This window comes from Strix uralensis, chromosome 4, assembly GCF_047716275.1.
Source record: "Strix uralensis isolate ZFMK-TIS-50842 chromosome 4, bStrUra1, whole genome shotgun sequence".
Lineage (NCBI taxonomy): Eukaryota > Metazoa > Chordata > Aves > Strigiformes > Strigidae > Strix > Strix uralensis.
In genome coordinates, this window is record NC_133975.1 from 94,001,291 (window position 1) to 94,020,590 (window position 19,300).

Sequence of the window (19,300 nt, forward strand, 5' to 3'; positions counted from 1 at the left end):
ACAGGAGTATTTGGTTATACCCAGTTACATTTAGAATCACTATAACTTCAACTCTCATAATACAATGCTGAAGCTGCTTTCATTTTCTGTAAGAATTTAAAAATGCTGCTGCTAAGCATCAAGGAGGCACTTGAGGTGCAAATGTTCTTACTGAACCCTGCTTTGAGGGTTTGATATAAACCCATCATACCCAACTTCTGTAAATATTAAACACATCTGTAAGCACCAAAAATTTCATGACAGATAAAGCAGACCCACTCCACAGTTTCTGAAAATTTCCAAAAATTAACAGTAGGCTGACCAGGAAAAAAAATCTTATCAAAATAAGCTTCACAATAGCGATTTTCACTGGCTGTTGTTTCAGATGGGTATTTGTATATTATTTGTTACAGAAAAACCTTCAAATTCCTACATCTGAGAATACATCCTAATTGAAATGCGTTTGTTTGCATAATCTTAAACACACAGCAGTTTTAAGTATCCTTAACATATATTTGAAGTCTCAGCTAACGCTAACCAGAAAGCAGAATTACCAATATCCATGATTCCTACTAATATTTTAAAAAACCTCTCCTGTATCTTTATATGCAAGACAAGTTTCCGTTAACACATACACAAGCTTAGCAAAAGGAAGTGTCTTCTCAGGACTTTTAAGAATTGTGAAAGCGCTCTTCACTCAGCCACTCAATTTCTGAAAAACTGTTTTACTGTCAGAAGCTTCAGAAGGTGAGGTCTGTCCTCCCCAGGAAAATTCTGGGAGGGAATAGGTAGTTAGCACCAGCTCATGGAAAACTACCTGGCTTCTTTCAAGACCATTCTTCTATGAAGCCCCAATCCAACACCCTTGGCCTCATTAACCAGACACAAACATGCAAGGGCAGAGCTCTGAAAAGCATCACAGAGGCACAGGTGGTTGGGGTGGGAGGGGAACATGCACAACCCTCCACACCTTCTGCAATCAGAGCTCTACAAAATATGATGTCAAAATATAAACATGGAAGGAGGTTGATGACTGAAGTTAAATGGGGGCAGGCCCACTGATAAGAAACCAGAGAAATCAACTGTCATCCTGCCTAGTCTGGGGACTACCAAGAAGACTATCAGAAGCTTCCAAGTTGACCTGCAGGTTTTCTGTTTTCTTTCTTTCTGATTATTTTGTTCAGCATTTTGTAAGACCTATTGAATTATTCCTATTCTATTGCTCAGTTGCATGGTTATCAGAAATATGTTGGTCTACAGATGATGGACAGGCTCCAAATTCTGCTGCTGGTTCAGATACACCACAATCTGAGAACAAACATTGGTAAACCACATGAGAGTAATATATTTTCTTTAATGATTTCTTTTTAAGTAAACTTTGGGGTGTAATCCATCAAATTGACAAGCTGTTGGCTGCCCTTGCTTCTCCAAGTTGCTCCAGCTAAGCTCATTGCTAACTCATCAAATAATTTGCCTACTTCCTTATGCCTCCAGTTATTTTAATCTGGCATGTGACAGCACAGGGTCTTGGCCATTCCCCTGTTATTCCATGCTTTGCACTGTTTGTGGCCATTTCCCCAATCACTGGTCTACTCCTCTGATGTCTTCAAATTCCTAAGTCTGAAATTTTAAAAATGAACTTAGTGCATTTTTTAAAAACTAAATGTAACACTGGACAATTAGATGAAATTGCAGGTAAGACTATTTTGCTTTCAAGAGTATCATTGTTTTGGTACAAGTACAGAACGTTTACATAAAGCAGGTAGAAGAAAAAGGAAGCTCTGCAGTTTTTGTCGGATTAGCTGAAATCAAACCTTCTGTCAAATCCTTTCCTAGTTCAAGTTCCTTCATTAAATTATTCCTCATACACTTTTATATTTGAAAACCAAATTACTTGAAATACTATTAAAACCTTTTATATAAAATATAAGCAATTAAACCAATAACTAAGGCTTCAACTTTTCTGTCACTAATGACATGGGATAGGGGGTTTTTTCAATGGGACAAAAGGTCAAAGGTTTCTGTGTTGGAGGCTTCAATAATCTTGATGATATCTGCTGGCTTTACCATTGAGAGGTTTATGCGGTAAGCCATCTGTATTTGTCATTCATTCCCTATACCAAAAAGCCTGATGAGAATTTTAAAATTTGAATTATGTAGAAAGCAGCAGAGGTCACAACTGGCATTTTCATGGTACCACTACTATGACTACTAAATTCATACATTTGCTTTCATGACCACGGGCCAACTTCCTCTCAAAAGACAGCTAGTACAGATAGTGTCCCCCCCTCCCCCCCCACCAAGTAGTCTGCAACGTTATTCTGACTTTTAGAGAGGAGAGTCCTATTCCTTAACTATTCTCTAGGCTATGTAGATGCAGTTTTCCACTCTGGGTGCTGCACAAAGTGCTCAGTTTAGTTATTCTTGTTATTTACATTATAGTAGATGAAAATCCTTCCTATTAACAGATTAATACAAGGGCCTGTTTTTAGTACCAGACAAACAAACACTCTTCCGTTCTTTTTCTACATGAAACTCAGTACAGCCACTATTCATTTAGCTAAAGAAAAACTCATTCACACAATTCTTTCCAAACATTAGCACATGTACAAAAACACAATTGGCTAGAAGTCATTAGTGAAAGGTAGGAAAAAAAACAGACTACATAATCACAGATGTTTCAATCCAAGTAAGAAGCAGCGCAACATCAATCCACTACCACCACAGTTCCCAAGACCTTGACATTCAGACATGTTTTCCCTCTCACACTGTAGCGGATGGGGAAGCAGGGCTGTTTCTGGCTTGCCCCAAACCTTGGCAACCCCCAGTTTAACAAGCCAAACAGCCTTCTGCACCCCATTTGTCTCTCCCACCCCAATCCTTGTAACTCCAGCTGAGGCAGCTCTGGTTCTGTCTAATCCAACTCCCCCTTCCAAACTTTGGCCCTACTTGTCTCATGCTCCCCTCAGCTCGGCATAATTTTTCTGGCTTCCTAAAAGGAGAAAACTAAGGGCTGGAGAAAAGGCAAAACCCTTCTCCTGTGCATGCTGCATGTCCTCAGTAGGCCTATCCTATCATAAAGGAATTGCTGTTTAATCAGATAAACACCATATTCTTTTCAAGAGACCACAATAGGGTCCTGACGGGAAGACTCTTCCATGAGCATATAGCATCTCAGGAAAAATGAGATACCTACATCACAACACACGCACACAAAAGGAAATAATTATGGTAGCGCACACAATCTTAACTTCTAATACCCATGATTCCAGAGAACTCAATGTTTCTGAACATCTCCTAAAATGTGTTGCATCACAGGATTTCTGAGAATTATTTTACAGTGGGAAAATACGCAGCTGTATTCTCCTAGACTTAGATATTTTTCTGCACTGCAAATCAATGCCAATTGTATGTGCCTATAGTCTCGAGCTGTCTAAATGCCACCCCATTGATCTATCCAATCTGTGTTAGAGGTAACACAGATACCAACACCTATGAGGCCTGCAGGGACTGAGCGGGGGGCCCACGCCAAGCCCAGGGCTGCAGTTTAACATTACGGCTTCAGCCCAGTTGATGGCCTGCTGCTGCCAGGAACAGGGAGACTGAACCCTCCCATCTCCTCCGTTCCTTCCTTCTCTATTTCTGGCCTACAGTCATGTCCTCACATTACAGACACATTCAGCTTCCAAACCAGTAGAAAAACTAACCCGGTAACAAAAACTAAATCAGTCTCTTATTGCTGAGATGATACAGCAGATCAACTTATGGTAAGTGTGAGAACTAGGGAGAGGAACAGAAGAGAGGAGCAGAAACAAGACTTCCATCTTTCAGGGTATTCCTTACCTGTAATGCAAAACCACCAGTCATAATTTAAGTCTATAAACATTTTCAGTAAACTTTACTATATCCTAAAGGTTTTAAGAACTTGTATATGCCCTCCACATTAGAGGAGAAAAAGCAAAATATAGCACATGTATATAGAAAATTCATGGCTCAACTAAAATGAAATTAGCTCACATTACAACACTCAAAGGAATGTCTCCTTGTGAGGGCAAAATACGTCTAAGGGTCAACTCACTCCACAAATACCTACTTCATAGCTATTTGTGAAGCTATTTCCCTGAAAATCTCTGTTTCTAAACTGGGGAGAAAACTCTGAATTTCTCTTACTCAAGCTGAAGAAAAACTTCTTTATGAGCATGCATAGCTGTTTATCCATACTGTATCACGTACTGCAAACACCATTTCAGTAGCCACTGACTACTGCTGACCTTACACTATGAGTTTCAGAACAAAGTTAAGACAAAATACAATGTTTAAGGAATTAACATACACAACGCATCCAGAGCATAAAGATCTGTGTTTCTAGGAGAGATAAGTTTTGAAGACTCGCCTTCACAATATTCATGTCTAAAGAAGCAAATATACAGTTCTTCAGCAGTTCCAGTAAACCTCTCCTTCCACAATTCAAGATTAATAACAGATCCAAGTGCAAACAAAGATCTCACTGGGTGCCCATCTTCATACACCTTGCACAGAGCTGGTTAGCCATACTCCTGTGATGGAGTTAAGTAGGGAGCTCGAGTCCCTCCCTTTTCCTCCTGCTCAAAATTTCTAAACCAGAAAAATAAATCAATTCCTTAACTCTTCTCCAATATGGTTCTTACAATCCAGAGTGGAGCTTTTGGCTTTCACTCCAGTACTTATTCCCAAAACACAGGTGTAAAGTATAAAAATCAATTAATAATGTTTTGATATAAGACAGCTCACCCAGACATTACACAGGACAGATTTACTGTTCTCATCATTAAATATAACATTCAGAAATCTCCAGAGACTTGTTTTTCAAATGTTGACAGAGACAAGTACTGCTTTTATTATCACTGTTTAAGTTCATAATAGAAGTATACTATTCATTTCAAATGACCAAAGCCAAAAAAAGGAGCTTCCCCTGAGCATCGATCATTATTCTCAATTGTAAATCATTAAAACTGTATCATGTACTAAAACCATCCAGTTTTTAAATTGTTCAGACTTCTCTGCACACCCACAATCCTATTAATGCATTCAACTAATTCATATTATGAATTTTATGTTCATAGAAAAGACCTTCACTTACAGAAAGATGGTTCCTCTTGGAAGTATCACAGACATTTGAAGAAGGGCACAGGAAATCTCTCTTCAAAGATGCAGCAGCTGGTAAAATAGAGACAAAACTAAACAAAATATAAAGTATTCTTGTTCAGAGTTAACTAATTTAAGATCTAGATAGCCAATGAGTTGGAGAACGATATTCCTGAAAAAAAGAACCTTCCACCGAGAGCATCTGTCACAAAATCTCAGCAGTATCAAACAGTACTACTTTCATAGAATAGTCCAAGCCGTCCAGGGCTTTTTAAAACCAAACAAGTAATTATCTGCAGTTTTCCTATCCTCAGAACCTCCTTTTGTTACTCATTCCTGCTCACTGCTTATAAATCAACTCCTCCCACCTTTCCTCGTACTGTTCCCTCCCCCCTCTTTACCCTTTTTTCTTTTAAACACTCTCTGGCTCTTACAGTCTTTCCTTCCGCCCCTCCGAGTGCCTGGCTCTCTGTCTCCCAGCCCAGCATCTTCTCCTTCCTTTCTGTTCTTCAGCCCTCTGGTATTTGAATCACAATCGTTTCCTCCCTCCGCTCTGCACTGGATGCCAACACATAGCACTACCAGTACCGAACAGACTGTCCCTGCACTCTCGTTTCGGAGACCCACAGCTCACAGAGGCCGATATTGCAGAAGAAAGCGATGCAAGGAGAAGACATGCTCTGGCACTGCAGCCACGCACCAGGGTACGCTCAGGTGCCCCGCCAGCCCCTGCAAAGTCCGGCCAGCGCTACAAACAGTGAGTGAAGGAAAATGAGGGTCCTTCAGCAAACTTAGCTGCCAGAACAGTAAACCTAAACTGTGTGTGAAATCTGTCCAAGCTAAAAGTCTTTGACAAAAAGGTCTTAAATTGGGACAGAACAGCCGCTCTCTAAGTTCCAAGCCATGGGACTGCTAGAACAGTTATCTAAATAACTGTAGATTAAGGTAACCAAAACACTGGGGTTTTTTTCCTGCACTGCATGTCCCAGAGCTCTGACCTATGAGTCAAGATAGCACTATCATTTCCAGAATGGCATTTAAGGCAAACCATCATCAATGCAGAGTCACCTGACACCAGGCTGTGAACCTCAGCAGATTAAGAACTGACTGATGAGCAACTCCACCTCCTGTTCAGCAGGGCAGGACAGGGCACACAGCTGCAGGCAACCAACTCAAGATATGCTACCCTCATTCATCAGGCAGAGTCACTCAGAAAAGGATCGGTTTTAACTGTACAGCTTCATACTGTGCATGACAGTTTTATCCAAGTGCATTGGAACCTGCGCTGCAACACCACCCACCATGAAATATTTGATTAGCTGAATTAATAAATAAGACATCTAAGAGACACCCCCTGTGCTTCACAAGGCAATACAAGCGCGTGTGCTGTGCACTGGAGTTCAGCCTTCATGCGGTCATCCTCTCTCACTATTCCTGGGTGAAGGACCCTCAAACAACCATCAAATCAGCAGATGGGAGAAGCCAGGATCACCCCTTCCAAAGGGGGCACCAGCTTAAAAGCATTCAGTGAATTAATGCATAGGCCAAATTCAAGGCTGTTCCAATTTAACTCAATTTTTTCTATTTGCAACTTCTGTTGTGTAAGCTGCCTACTTTATCCTCTGATGGCTTAACCAGCTGAAGTTTTTGGTTTTGCTTTTTAAATCTCCTTGAGACCCCAAAGAAAACAGAACATCTATGACTACCATTTGAATAGTAGGATTTATTATTTCAACAGCTGTTCACAAGTAAGATTAATTCCACTAACGAAGGGGAAAAGAACATAAATAGAAAAGAAAAATCAACCTTCACTCAAAAGTATAACATTTTCCTAAGGTCATTAACGTAATTCTGTTGGTTTAGGGCTTGCAATTTTTATTTTTAGCAAACATCCTTAAATTTTCTTTCCAGTTAAAAAAGGCAAACTAATGTAAAACTGCTGCATAACTACATTTTCAGTTCGCCAGCCATTTGGAATTATTTCCTACTTGTTTTGCACTTAAAATGACTTCCCAGACATAACAGATTAAACAGAAGCTCATGCGTCAAGTAGAAGTTATCAAAAAACCTACATGGAAAAAAATACTAAACCAGATTGAATTTGCATCTGCTTGTCTTCTGTTGCTCTTTAATGTCTCGATTTTACCAGTATAGTCTATTTCATAGAATTAAAGGAAGAGATACAGTATCTTCTTGGAGTAAGTGTTTTTAGTGTGCTGTTTGAGTGGTGTAATTGGCAGCACCAGCAAAGGATGTTCAATACTGGTTCAGTAATTCACAGAAGAAATTTGTCAAACAGCAATCATTTAGGAAAAGAGCCATTAGAGATTTCTGGATAGTCACCAGTCACCATGGCTTCAGCTTTCAGCACATGTAGCGGTGTTACAGCGATCTGAACAGATTTTTTTGAACCATGGTCCTCTACTAAGGGGTTCCAGTCATCACAGGGGGAGACCTATGAGTCAGGCAGTCCCAGGATCTATATTACAACATACATTTGTAAGATACCTAGCAATACTGTACATTGCTGAAGTTACAGCAAGTCTGCTCAAATGACAGATATAGTACAACAAAAATAGTCACATAGGCCACTCATTTGTCTGGCTTTTATATCTTTGCAAGCCAAGAACCACCTTCTCTGCACTCTTTTATACTGTTCTGACTCAGGCAAGACGACCTTTAAGTCAGTCCTAGTCTTGCCCAGATAGGAACTGCAGAAAAACATCATACATGTAAGTAGGTGGTTAGCAATATGAACACAGGATTAGTTATTCTCTCCAAGTCTTCCTGAGTAAAATACCAGTCCAGCAAAGCCCTGCAAGATAAGTTTTGGGGATGGTGGGCTACAAACTGCACTCACATATAACAAAAAATTAGGAGCTTTATCTTTTTAGTTTTGAAAAATATCAACACTGCTCTCAAATTCATTAAGAATGAGTACTTAACGGCACCTTTTCAATAGCATGCTGGCTTGGATAGTCCACGTTGATTCTGGATCTCAACCAGGCCATCAAAGCCTACAGGGATGATGAAACTTGTGGTGGCACGTAGCATCGCCAGCCAATTTTAGAATCTAGTCTAGACAATGAAGGACCCCGATACTCTAGGGCTCCAAAAGGAAGCGGCAAGAAAGTTAATGAAAGTAACACTCAAAAACCATTCTCCTTTTAAAAAAACCCCTGATCTTTGAATTAGAAAAATTAAGTTTCATCCCGCTACCTACAATAATGTGTACTAGAGTATAGAAATAACAAGTCTAAATAACTTCTAAACTATTACTGATTTGCTTTGAGAACTAGTAAGACACAGGAGATCCCAGTGCAATATGAATTAGGGTACGTGTTCTTTAACAATTGTGAAGGAGTGGGAAATTACTTAAGAAGTGGTAAGACCAACGATCTCATTCTGATGCTTAGAAAGATTTGGATATATTGCCGGGGAAAAAGAAGAGGGGTAAAAACTGTTTTAAGTTAGGGGAGAAAGATAAATTCAGTCAGGAAGCCACATCAAACCAACATAATATTCTCCCTTGGGTAAATGTCTTAGTGAAACATCAGGTATAGTTTATGTAAATGACATTTCTGACACTGTTCAACATTACCTGGAGACCACAGATCCAAAATAATCAGTGTAGATAAGCATAACTAGCAGAAAATTCACTTTCAGATAACTAAAGCAGTGGCTCAGTATAAAAAACAGGAAGCATTTCAGGTCGGTTGAGCTAGAACTTGACCTGCAGCAAGTTTTGCTTAGTATTTTCATTATTATTCGGGGTGACCAGAGGCCCCCTTGAGAATCCGCAAATGTCACCAAACTGGGGGGTGGCAGTTGCAAGGCATACAGAGGAGGAAATCCCGATTCCAAGTGAGCTTGGGAAATCAGGGATTCTAAAGCCAACTGGATAAAAGTCCATGCTGGTGAAAGCAAAACAAAATGCTGTAAGACTGAAAAAGATAATTGAAGTCATAAACCCCCCCCCACACACACAGAGAATTGGCCATCTAAAGAGCAATAAAGTAGAAAAGAACTTGGGGAGCTGTACTGGATCACAAACTTAGTCATAAACCTGATGCTGTTCCCGAAAGCCAAATATTCTGGAAGGTCTTTGAGCACAAGAAGTTAAGGTATTTCAAGTCTACTCAACACCACTGTCCTAGCTTTGAAATACCACATAGATCATTCTTATGCATTCTAAGGAATAGATCCCAAAATGTGGTTCTAAGGTTACTAAAAACAGATTTGACAGCAACTGAAAACAAAACCTGTTCTTCCTCATACATATTTGCTTTTCCAAGAAGTGTTTACATTAAATGAAAAAAACATAAAAAGAGGTCTTTACATATAAACTCATTTTTGTGACTTAAGTGAGAATGCACATGAACAGATTTCTCTTCCCTTTCACCTCCCCTCCTCAAATAGAAAAATTCCTTCCAACTTCAGTCTCATCTTTTCCTGGTCTCTTGAAAAAGTAACATGAAATACTTTAAATAGAATTAATCAGTGCAGTTACCAAAAAAGTTACACAGTCTACACTAATGCTGACATCCATACTAATTCTACTGCTTTTTCACATTTGACAATTCATCTCTGAGCAGTCACAATTTTAAACCAAGTTTCAAGGTGAGGGTTTTTTTCCTTTAGAAAGTAGTTACATTCTTACTCCAGCTGATGTCATACACTGTCTTTACACCTTTAATATAAAACAATTTAGACCTTACCTATAGTTGTGTATGCGCATATTTATTTTAGCTCTGATCACACATGTATTTTAGCTCTGATTTTAATTTTCAGCTTTCCTCTGAAACAGCAGCAATATTCCAACTCATACTTCACCAAAACCCGACATGTATTTACATCAGTAGACAGACTCACAGCATCTATCAGTGCTGAAGTGTCAACAGCACATACCAAAGTATGACGCCATCTTTCAGCCTTTTAAAGAATTCAGACTTTCAGCAGCTCTTGTTTAGATTTTACACCACCACCATCCCAACTCCTTCATCAACATTCCTTTCTGCCAGAAATTTAATAATAGTAAGTTATTCACATACACAAGATAGTTTCTATGAACCAGCAGATCGAAACAAAGTGTCAAACACACACACTTATAATGGCCTTAAAACTAGAAACAGCAGCATTCCCCTTTTCCTTTAAAAATATCTATGCATATTTACTAGGTCAAAGATCTAAAAGACAGAATAACATAAGAGAGCAGTCTGAAAACCCAAGGCTCCTTATATATCATGTGAAAATACTTGCTGAAAGACAGAACAAGACTTTGATTACATCTCCAGGACTATTCTAAATCATTTGTAAAACTAGACCATGAAGTCTCGGTCCAACAGAAATGCACGAGAAGGAATGCCTAACTCCTCCACTTACAGGAAACATACCTGCAGTACTGCAAGAGGAAAGAAGGCAACAGCTGGCATATGTATAAAAAAGTGCTATTTCTCTGATACTATAGACAGAATGCAGTGTTTTCAGAACCACTAGCACCCATTTTCAGAAACAACTCAAAACACTCCAATTATCTACTTGTGTACAACAGATTTTGTAAAGTTTTAGAAACAAACCTTCTTATCGTCTCTCTTTTGCCTTGCATCTGCAATAACAGAGAGAGCATCAGGAATTTGGCAAACAAGTTGGAGAAAAACATAAAATAACACAGTAAAAGAAAACAAGTTACCACATGTTACCACATCCACCTGAACAGGGCAGCACCATTACACCTGGTGGGAGATAAATGCTGTGAAAAATAGGGAATAATTATGATGTTATCATTGCCCTGAAGAAGGCTGATCTCTCTCCTAACATAGCATTTGCCATCAGAAAACAATTTTCAAAGTATTTGTCTCCTACATTGAGAACTTGTGAGACTGAACAAACAGCAGTGACCTCTTAAATATCGCAACACCAATCTTACTCACCAAGTCTTTACAACCGTCTACCAAGTATGAGAAAGAAATTTGTGAAGCCTCAATGCCTCTAAAAGGCAAAAAGACACTGTATATGGAGAGACTGATGATTAAAAGAAACAGTAGTATTATTAATCTGTGGCAAACCAGCAGGAAAATTTCAAGCTCGTGGCTCCTGGTCCAACATTTCCATTTTTAGACAACAGTTTTTCTACATATCAGGTAAATCTTTAACAATCAACCCTCTTAACAACAAAACACAAAGAAAAAAAGAAAAAGATTGCATTAGAGAATAAACAGCTGTCTACACACATACTGAAGTCCAGAAAAGCAATCCTACATCATTGTGAGGGATTTCAGTCTTGAAAAGATTAGCCAGAGGCCTCACAGTATCATCAGTGAAACTCCCTAGGCCTAGGGTTTGCTTTGCGTTCTGGGGATGGGGACAGGGGTAGTTAAGTTCCTTTTTCAAAGTATTTTGGCAGAATACAGATGATTTTACATTAGACTCCATTCCAAAAAATAAAAGATAGTTTATTACTGGATTTTGAAGTCTGTACCTGTCCAAATACAAGAAAGCATCATCTGGTTTATATAAAACTACAGCAAAGTATTGGCCTACATGTTACATTTTATATTGATTGTACTGTTATGATAAGGGTAAACGATGCTGAAGTTTCTTCTGTTCTTGCTTGTGACAGATCTATCATTACCCTGTATACTCTTACCAATATAATTCATGCACTAAAGCACACACTGAAAAAACTCTCAGATTGATAAAAGGGACTTAACATTTACTAAATTTAGTTGATAATACAAAATACTTTCTCTAACAAAGGAATTTACAGTGCTGTCTAACATCAGGGTCATCTTTGGTTCATGTGAACTCACAACACAGTATTAAAGACCACAAGTAAAATGTTGCTTTTGTTTAAAAGGCACCAGATCTGCATTACACAGAGAGGTGGATATAAATATAAGTATCTTTCTAAATATTCTCTACATTTCTCTACTACCTGACAAGTCTATAGTCTCTGCATCTTCAGTGCAATTTGTAATTTTTTTAAATGTCTTTTTATTCAAATTGACATCCAATCTGAACTCTTCTCCCTGAAATTTGAGGAAACTTTATTTATCTGTTGTTAAAGAGTATCCTATATTACCAAAGCATCTCTAAGATCATCCGGATGCACATTTGCCACTAATAAAAATACTAATTACACAACTATCCTAGAACAATGCCAGATTACAAGCAGAGCCAAATTATTTGGTGAACATGGGGTAAAAGTAAGAACAAGGCAATACAAATGAGTCTATCATGACTAACAAAGACTAGCAAAACTCAGCTTCTTATTGATTTGTGCCCTATGCTCCAAAGCACCTGCTATCTCCACAACTTAATACTTGTAGCTCCATTCCCTGAGAACTGCTCACACTGCACACCCCATCAGGGCATTACACTGGATTTCTCTCCTGTCAAGCTACCACTCTGATATTAAGTTCCAAATGGTTTGTGCATTGAGACTTGTATCTATCCATCAAACTGATGGAAATCAGCAGGTTCAAAAGCTGTTAGGAAAGTCTAGAAAACATAAAGGCAGGCTTAAAAAATAGCACATACATACAAACTAAGAGTATTTCTATCCAGCATAAAAATTAGGTTGGTTGGTTCTTGTTTTAACATTCCCCTATCAAAAATATCTCAACCAAATAAGATAACTGATTTGTTCTCCTTTGTGACAATGTAATCCTGACTGCTGAAGCTACAAAAGGAGGTATCTTCCAATTATTTTTCTCTTTAGGTTTGAATTGTCCATATTTACGAAGTCAAATAACACATACTGGACATTCATCCCGAACATACACTAGAACACAGACACAATTTTATTTATACAATCAACTGCTTTACAGGAAAAGACATTTTACAGAATTACTTTCTCATAAATTCTTAAATGGCTGTAAGAGTTGAATTAGAGATGCACAGAAGTCAGCAGCATGGCAAGAGGAATACTTTCATGATAGAGCCACATGGAAAAATGCAGGAATGTGAGGTTATTGTTTCCCTGACCATACAAATGAAGAGCTACTGTAAAACTATGAGACAGCGTGCAACATTTATCAATCTGCAAAGCAAAGACTGAAACGGCAAGCTGTGCCTGGCAGTAACTGAACTGCATCAGCAAAGAAGTACTAACAGCAGTACGGATTTCCACAAACACTGGTACGTCTGCGCTATGGCACTGTAACCAACACTGAAAAGACATCACCACCACAAAACGTGACACCTGCCATGTTCCTTTTTAAGCAGCACCTCGTAAAACAAATCCCTGTAACTTTTTTTCCCAGTTAAAATAGATGCCCTTCTTATCCCACCCTCCCCCTTTCAGAAACACTGCCTTGTCAAAGGAATTCTTTGTTAAAACTAAAACAGTTCAGGAAAAAAACAAAACAAAAACCCCACAAACAAATAACAAAAGAACCACCACAGGAATAAAAGCTCCGGGCTCAAAATCTACAATAAATACTTTAAATAAACAAGCTTAAACTCACCTAACAGTACATTAAAATAATGATGGAAACACTGAAGGTAAAATGTTAGGAGGTTCCCCTACTTCTGAGCAGCAAAGCAAAACAGAATTTAAAAAAGTGTTGGTGGGAGGGAATTGGGAGACATGAATGAGCTTATCAGCTGCTCAAACCAGGAACAAGACTTCTGCAAAAACCACCTTCTGGTGTAATACAAAAGACAGTCTTTTACACAAGATACAAGGTAACATCTCTGTGCCATCTATGTTTTAATATACTCCACATTTTGGTACTATAAAACTGAAAAGAAACCCTATGTACTCATGTATGTTCCTGTACCACAAAGTGCAAAAACATTCTGACATAGCTGTTTGATTTTTCATAACACTACTAAAAACATTTCAATATAGTTCTACAACTCCTTGTCAGAAGTACTTGCTATAGAAACAGTATTTTTCAAACACTAAATCTGAAATTGTAGGTCTGGTGCACTTGTGCTAAAAATAAACTAATGCTGTAAGCCACAAAGCTAAACTGTATAAAAGCAAGCAAATACAGATTAAATAACAGTAAGACGAAAACTGTATTTTATGCCTAGACAGATCAGCTGAAAAAAGCATGAAAGAAGGATATTTTTAAATTCATATTGGCCATGATTAGGATGATCCTGAGCTGCACTGACAATCCAAATGCCAAGCAAGAGGTACTCTTTCAAGGCCAATTTAGAACTGGAGTATAATCACTGCATAGGTATTAACACAGACTAAGATTGTTTTATAGGCAAATTATATTTGCAGTTGAGATGACAGAACAGGCAGCAATCTCTGTAAGGCTCATAGCTGGAGCACCAAACCCAAACGTCGGCCTCAAGGGTTGGTTCTATTTGAAAAAGGGAAGAGAAAGGTGTCAGTTCTCTACAGCTTACCGTAGGACACAGAAGAAAACTTCTCATATTTTTGCCATAATGGAATTATGGCCAAAAAAGAGTCTGTCAGAAAAAAACTGAACCAGTAACTGTAGTCCTTTCGTTATAAAAGACTAAAGCAGCTTTTGTAGCATCTTAACATTTTGTCTAATGGTGATGTTTCTTGACACCTTCCACACCAGAATTTCAAAGTATGTATTAATACACTCTTGCAATTTCCCACACATACAGTAAAGCTCTAAGGGTCTCAAAAGGTTTCTTACATTGATTTGCTTCAGAATCCACTCATGCAAGGGAAAGGCTAAATCTCCATTTTCATTTAATAGGCAAAATTAGAAAACAGCTTAAACCCTGATTATATAAAAATGTTAGAAGGTCAGCCACAACCCTCTTTGCTCTGTAGATGAACAACTCCAAAGTATCCTTATAGCACTGAGACCATTTTGTTCATTGTCTAGGGACCCCTACAGGTTGCAGGTATGTAAATGCATGGCTAACCTAGAAAAATAAAGAGCCATATTACTTGGTGAACATGGAGTAACAGTAAAAATAGGTAATAAACACACAGTAGGCATGCCTTTGGACATGTCAGTAGAAGTATTATCCACCTGGGGTAAGCACAGAAAAGTTTAAACCCTAACCATGAATACAGGGGCTCAAATTCTGGAAAATTTTACATGCTGCAATGATTCACAGCTCTGAAGTACCCACTTTTAGGTGACTGTACCAAAAAGATAATAAAATATGATAAACAGATCTATTACCAATACTACATGGTATTTCTCGATTCCTTACCAAATTCATTACAGTAAAGACTATGAAAATTATCTGTAGCCATCAATTTATACTCCCAACACTCACACCAAAAAAAAAGCCCACATCACCACCACCTACCCATAGACAGCATCAGGAATTATTCTGAAAAGAACACCAGTCCTTTATCATACCACTATATAAAATTTCTGCCTTCAGTACCAAATGCAATTTCCTGTCCTGTATTCCTCCATTTACAGCTATTGCTGTGCTCTGTCAGCAGGAGCACCACTAGGCTAGAGGGAACTTAGATTTGACCAAATACAGTAAGCTAACTAACACTGAATTTCCAGAAGACAGACAACAGTTAAGACTTTAAAGTATGACAAAATGCACCCAACTTGTCCAAATATTTAACCTGCTCTTTTAAATCTCTCTAGTATCTATAAAGACGGTCACGAGCCTCAACATTCCTTTCTACATCCAAGCTATTTTAATAAAAGCAAAGCTAAAAAACCCAGATTAGACTTTAACTAATAACGAAATGACAACTGCTTTGCAGAATAATCCAAGAGAGCGCATGGCCCACAACTTAATTCCACAGCAAAAATATTAAATAGCCACCGCCTTTACCTGATCTTCTCTCAAATTTTCAGTCTTGCCAGATCTACCTCTGGTTCCCTTTTACAGTCAAGGACAGATGCAAGGAGAAAAGATTTGCAAGGAACACACATCTGTCCCCCTTCATTCCCTCACAGCCCAGCATGTAAATGTTTAAAGAATGCTATAAACTACTGATTCTAAATTAATCCCAGCTGGGAGGGCACACAGGCCCCAGACATTTTGCAGCTCATCCTCTTTCCAAACAACCTTCCTCCCAACAGCCACTTGCTTTCAGGGAAGAGAGGCTAAAGCAGAAGTTACTCCTTCTCAGACAAAGAAAGGGTGCACTGGTTCTCAATGGGTGTTAGAAGGGAGGAAAAGAGCAATAAAGAGAAAGTTATGCTGAAGAAGATAAATGCACCTAAAAGCAGCAGAGAAAATAAAGGAAAAAAGAACAGAGTAAGAGAATAAAAGAAGAGCACAAACAAAAAAAATTAAAATTGGAGTTTTAAACAATGATTTTTCACTGCTTCCTCATATCCTGAAAAATCGTATCTATACTACTACACGTGCATGCACACACTTACTGCACCTCTGGGCTATGAGCTTTACAAACACATTACCAAGAGCACAGCAGCATGAGGAAGCAAGAATAGCAGTGGCTGTTCCCCTAAGGTACAGGGGTCTTCAGGAGCCATTGTATACCAATACTGACAAAGCTGGTTTAAAAAAAACAAAGAATTAAAAAAGATGTTATCTTCTCCAGCATTTCTTGTGTCACAGCTACACAACTAGAAGCTTCCAAACAATTCCAAGTGTGTAGGACCAAGTAAACAGGTTGGCCCAACCAGCAGATGAGGAAGCAGATTTCCCACCTTTATTTTGCGTGCATAGGGAGTGGGGGAACTAGAGGCACTAAAAGCTGGCCAGGCCAGCATCGCTCTTGAGGCAGCCTAGAGCAGCTGCCACATCCATACACGCAGCCTCACAAAAAACAGGACACTGATGTGGATGAAAGTGAGGACCATCTTCACATGATCTGGGAAGGTCTGCACACACACACACACCAACCACACAACAGCAATAAAACCAAGAAACCCAGCATACTACATCCCAATTTAATTATACCCAGCCAATTTCTCAACTTCAAAAGACTTTGCCACCCTGGACTTCCCAGTTCAGAGAAAATTCTCCTCTTGTGTATTTTCCAATATACAGAGATGCAAACATTTAACTTAATGAGATTTAATGATAAATCTTGCTCCTCCCCCTTTCTATTTCTACTGGAGATGGACAGGCATGGGAGATGTTGCAGCTCAAACATGTTAAGACATCCAGCTTACTTCTGTAAAAATACCATACATAAAGCCAAAGCTGTGTTTTCAACTACCCTGATGAGTTAAAAAAATGTTTGCAACTTCTACAAATTATAAGCTTCCTGTGTTTATAAATGTATGAATATTTATGTAAGCTGAAAAAGACTCAGTGAAATGAAATATTAGTGGTATTAAAGGTCAATATAATAAATAGCATAGCTTCGAGGTACTGAAGAACTGTATATTAGTACCAAACCTGCATATATGGAAACAGTGGAATGAATGAGTGACTGATGACATAAATTCATCTAACAATGTATACAAGGCATAAGTCTAAAGAGACCAACATACTAAAAAAAGTATTCAAATCAAGGTTAACAGGAAGCACTGTTTATTAATTGCATTACTCCTAATGCTACAAAGATGATGGAGACTCCCTTTTTACAAGGTGTCACTAGAAAAGACAAGGGGTAATAGGTACAAGTTACTCCTGGGGAGATTTCAATTGGACACAAGAGGAAAATTTTTTGCAATGAGAACAATCAGCCACTGGAATTACCTCCACAGGGAAGTGGTGGTTCCCCAACACTGGGCACTTCTAAGACTCAGCTGGACAGGGTGCTGGGCCATCTTGTCTAGACCATGCTTTTGCCAAGAAAGGTTGGACCACATGATCCTTGAGGTCCCTTCCAAGCTGGTATTCCATGATTCTATGATAATGCAAAGGCTATACAGCATCATTCACATTATGTATATATACATGTATGCTGCGTTATATACATAAAAAGGCATGACTAATGCCTCATGCTGATGGGATCTGTAAAACTAGCATCACACCGCCTAGTAGACACTGATCTTTATCTTTCATCAAATGGAGCAGGGTTAAGTTGTGGTCTTGCATTATGCATAAGCAGTGAATACAATTAGACTGAAGAGCAAGTTGATCTTCTTTGATCTCAAGTGGAAAGTATAAACTCTGATCTTCACAGGTGACAGCTCTACGCATTACTCCAATTTACTAGTTGCTTCCTTGAATCAGTATACGCAATAGAAAACTCGCAACACGTAGTTGTGGCTAATCTTATGCAACCCACTAATGTTTAAACAAGCAAGAACAGCAAGTAAGAGAGCAAAGCAGTTATGTTATTTTGTTTGGCACAGAGAAACTGTAATTAGCTCTTGTTTTTACAGTTCAAGAAGGATGCTGAAAACCTGGAGGAAAAAAAAATTAAAATGCCTATAGGAAGAACACAGAGAGCAAGAGAAGGAAGGAATGTGATCTCTCATCAAGCAGGTATATAAAAGAACCACCAGTGACTGGAAACTACACCTGAAGAAATTCAGGCTAGAAATGAGGCTTCTTTTGTTTTCAAGATAGATGGAATCATTTAAGAATTGCTCATTTCCAAGTTCCCAGAAATGATTTCATTGAAACTGGATGCTTTCCAAATAAATGCTATATTTCACCTTGGTGTATCTGTTCTGAAACACAAATTTAGGAAATCCAATGGTCAGTGCAGTTGTAGTAGTAGCAGTTGCATATGTTCCAGAAACACTTTACAAAGGAACCAAGCGTTTTCCCTCTACAGGTAAAAAACAAAGCAGAGAAATAACGGTCAAGAGCAGCACAGGAATAGAGTTCACAGTTCCTAATTCCAGTTTTGCTACCCTGTGGTCCCTTCTGTTGGGTTTTTGGTTTTTGGAGGGTTTGGGGGTTCAGGTTTCTGTGGGGTTTTTTGTTTTGTTTTGTTTTTTGAGGGGGTGATCATGGTGGTGGTTTTTGTTGGTTTGTTTTGGTTTAGTTCTTTGTGTTTGGTATTGTTTGGGTTTTTTTAATTCAGCCCGTGAACTTATTTTTTTTTCCTGCTTCACAGATTCCACTTCTGTTCAGCGTCTCAGATTTAATTGCCAATTCTTATTACTAACCTGCAACAATGAAAAATATTTTAACTGCAGAAATCTGTTGCTATTGAAGTTTAAGAAGCACAGCACACTGTACTTTAGCAATACGCAAGCTGAGCCATGCAGAAGATCAAAATACCAGGGTTGCTCATTCTTCACCAGCCAGTCCCACAAAATGTTAATATAGCAGGACCAACTACAGAAAGCATCTTGTTTGTTGATCAGTGTACATTTGTAGTCATACATAGTACTAA

At 38.6% G+C, this 19,300-nt stretch overlaps 1 protein-coding gene across 8 annotated transcripts in view; it reads right to left on the minus strand.

Annotated features, from left to right (window-relative positions):
• Nucleotides 1-19,300, minus strand: part of SIPA1L1 (signal induced proliferation associated 1 like 1) — a 223,384-nt gene that overhangs the window by 126,594 nt on the left and 77,490 nt on the right. For 7 of the 8 annotated variants that reach the window (XM_074867967.1, XM_074867966.1, XM_074867965.1 and 4 more), the window contains one exon: nucleotides 5,099-5,175. The exons of the other annotated variant lie outside the window; for it this stretch is intronic. The gene's annotated coding sequence lies outside the window, so the exon portion shown is untranslated. The remainder of the gene's footprint in view (nucleotides 1-5,098; nucleotides 5,176-19,300) is intronic. 8 annotated transcript variants of the gene reach the window in all.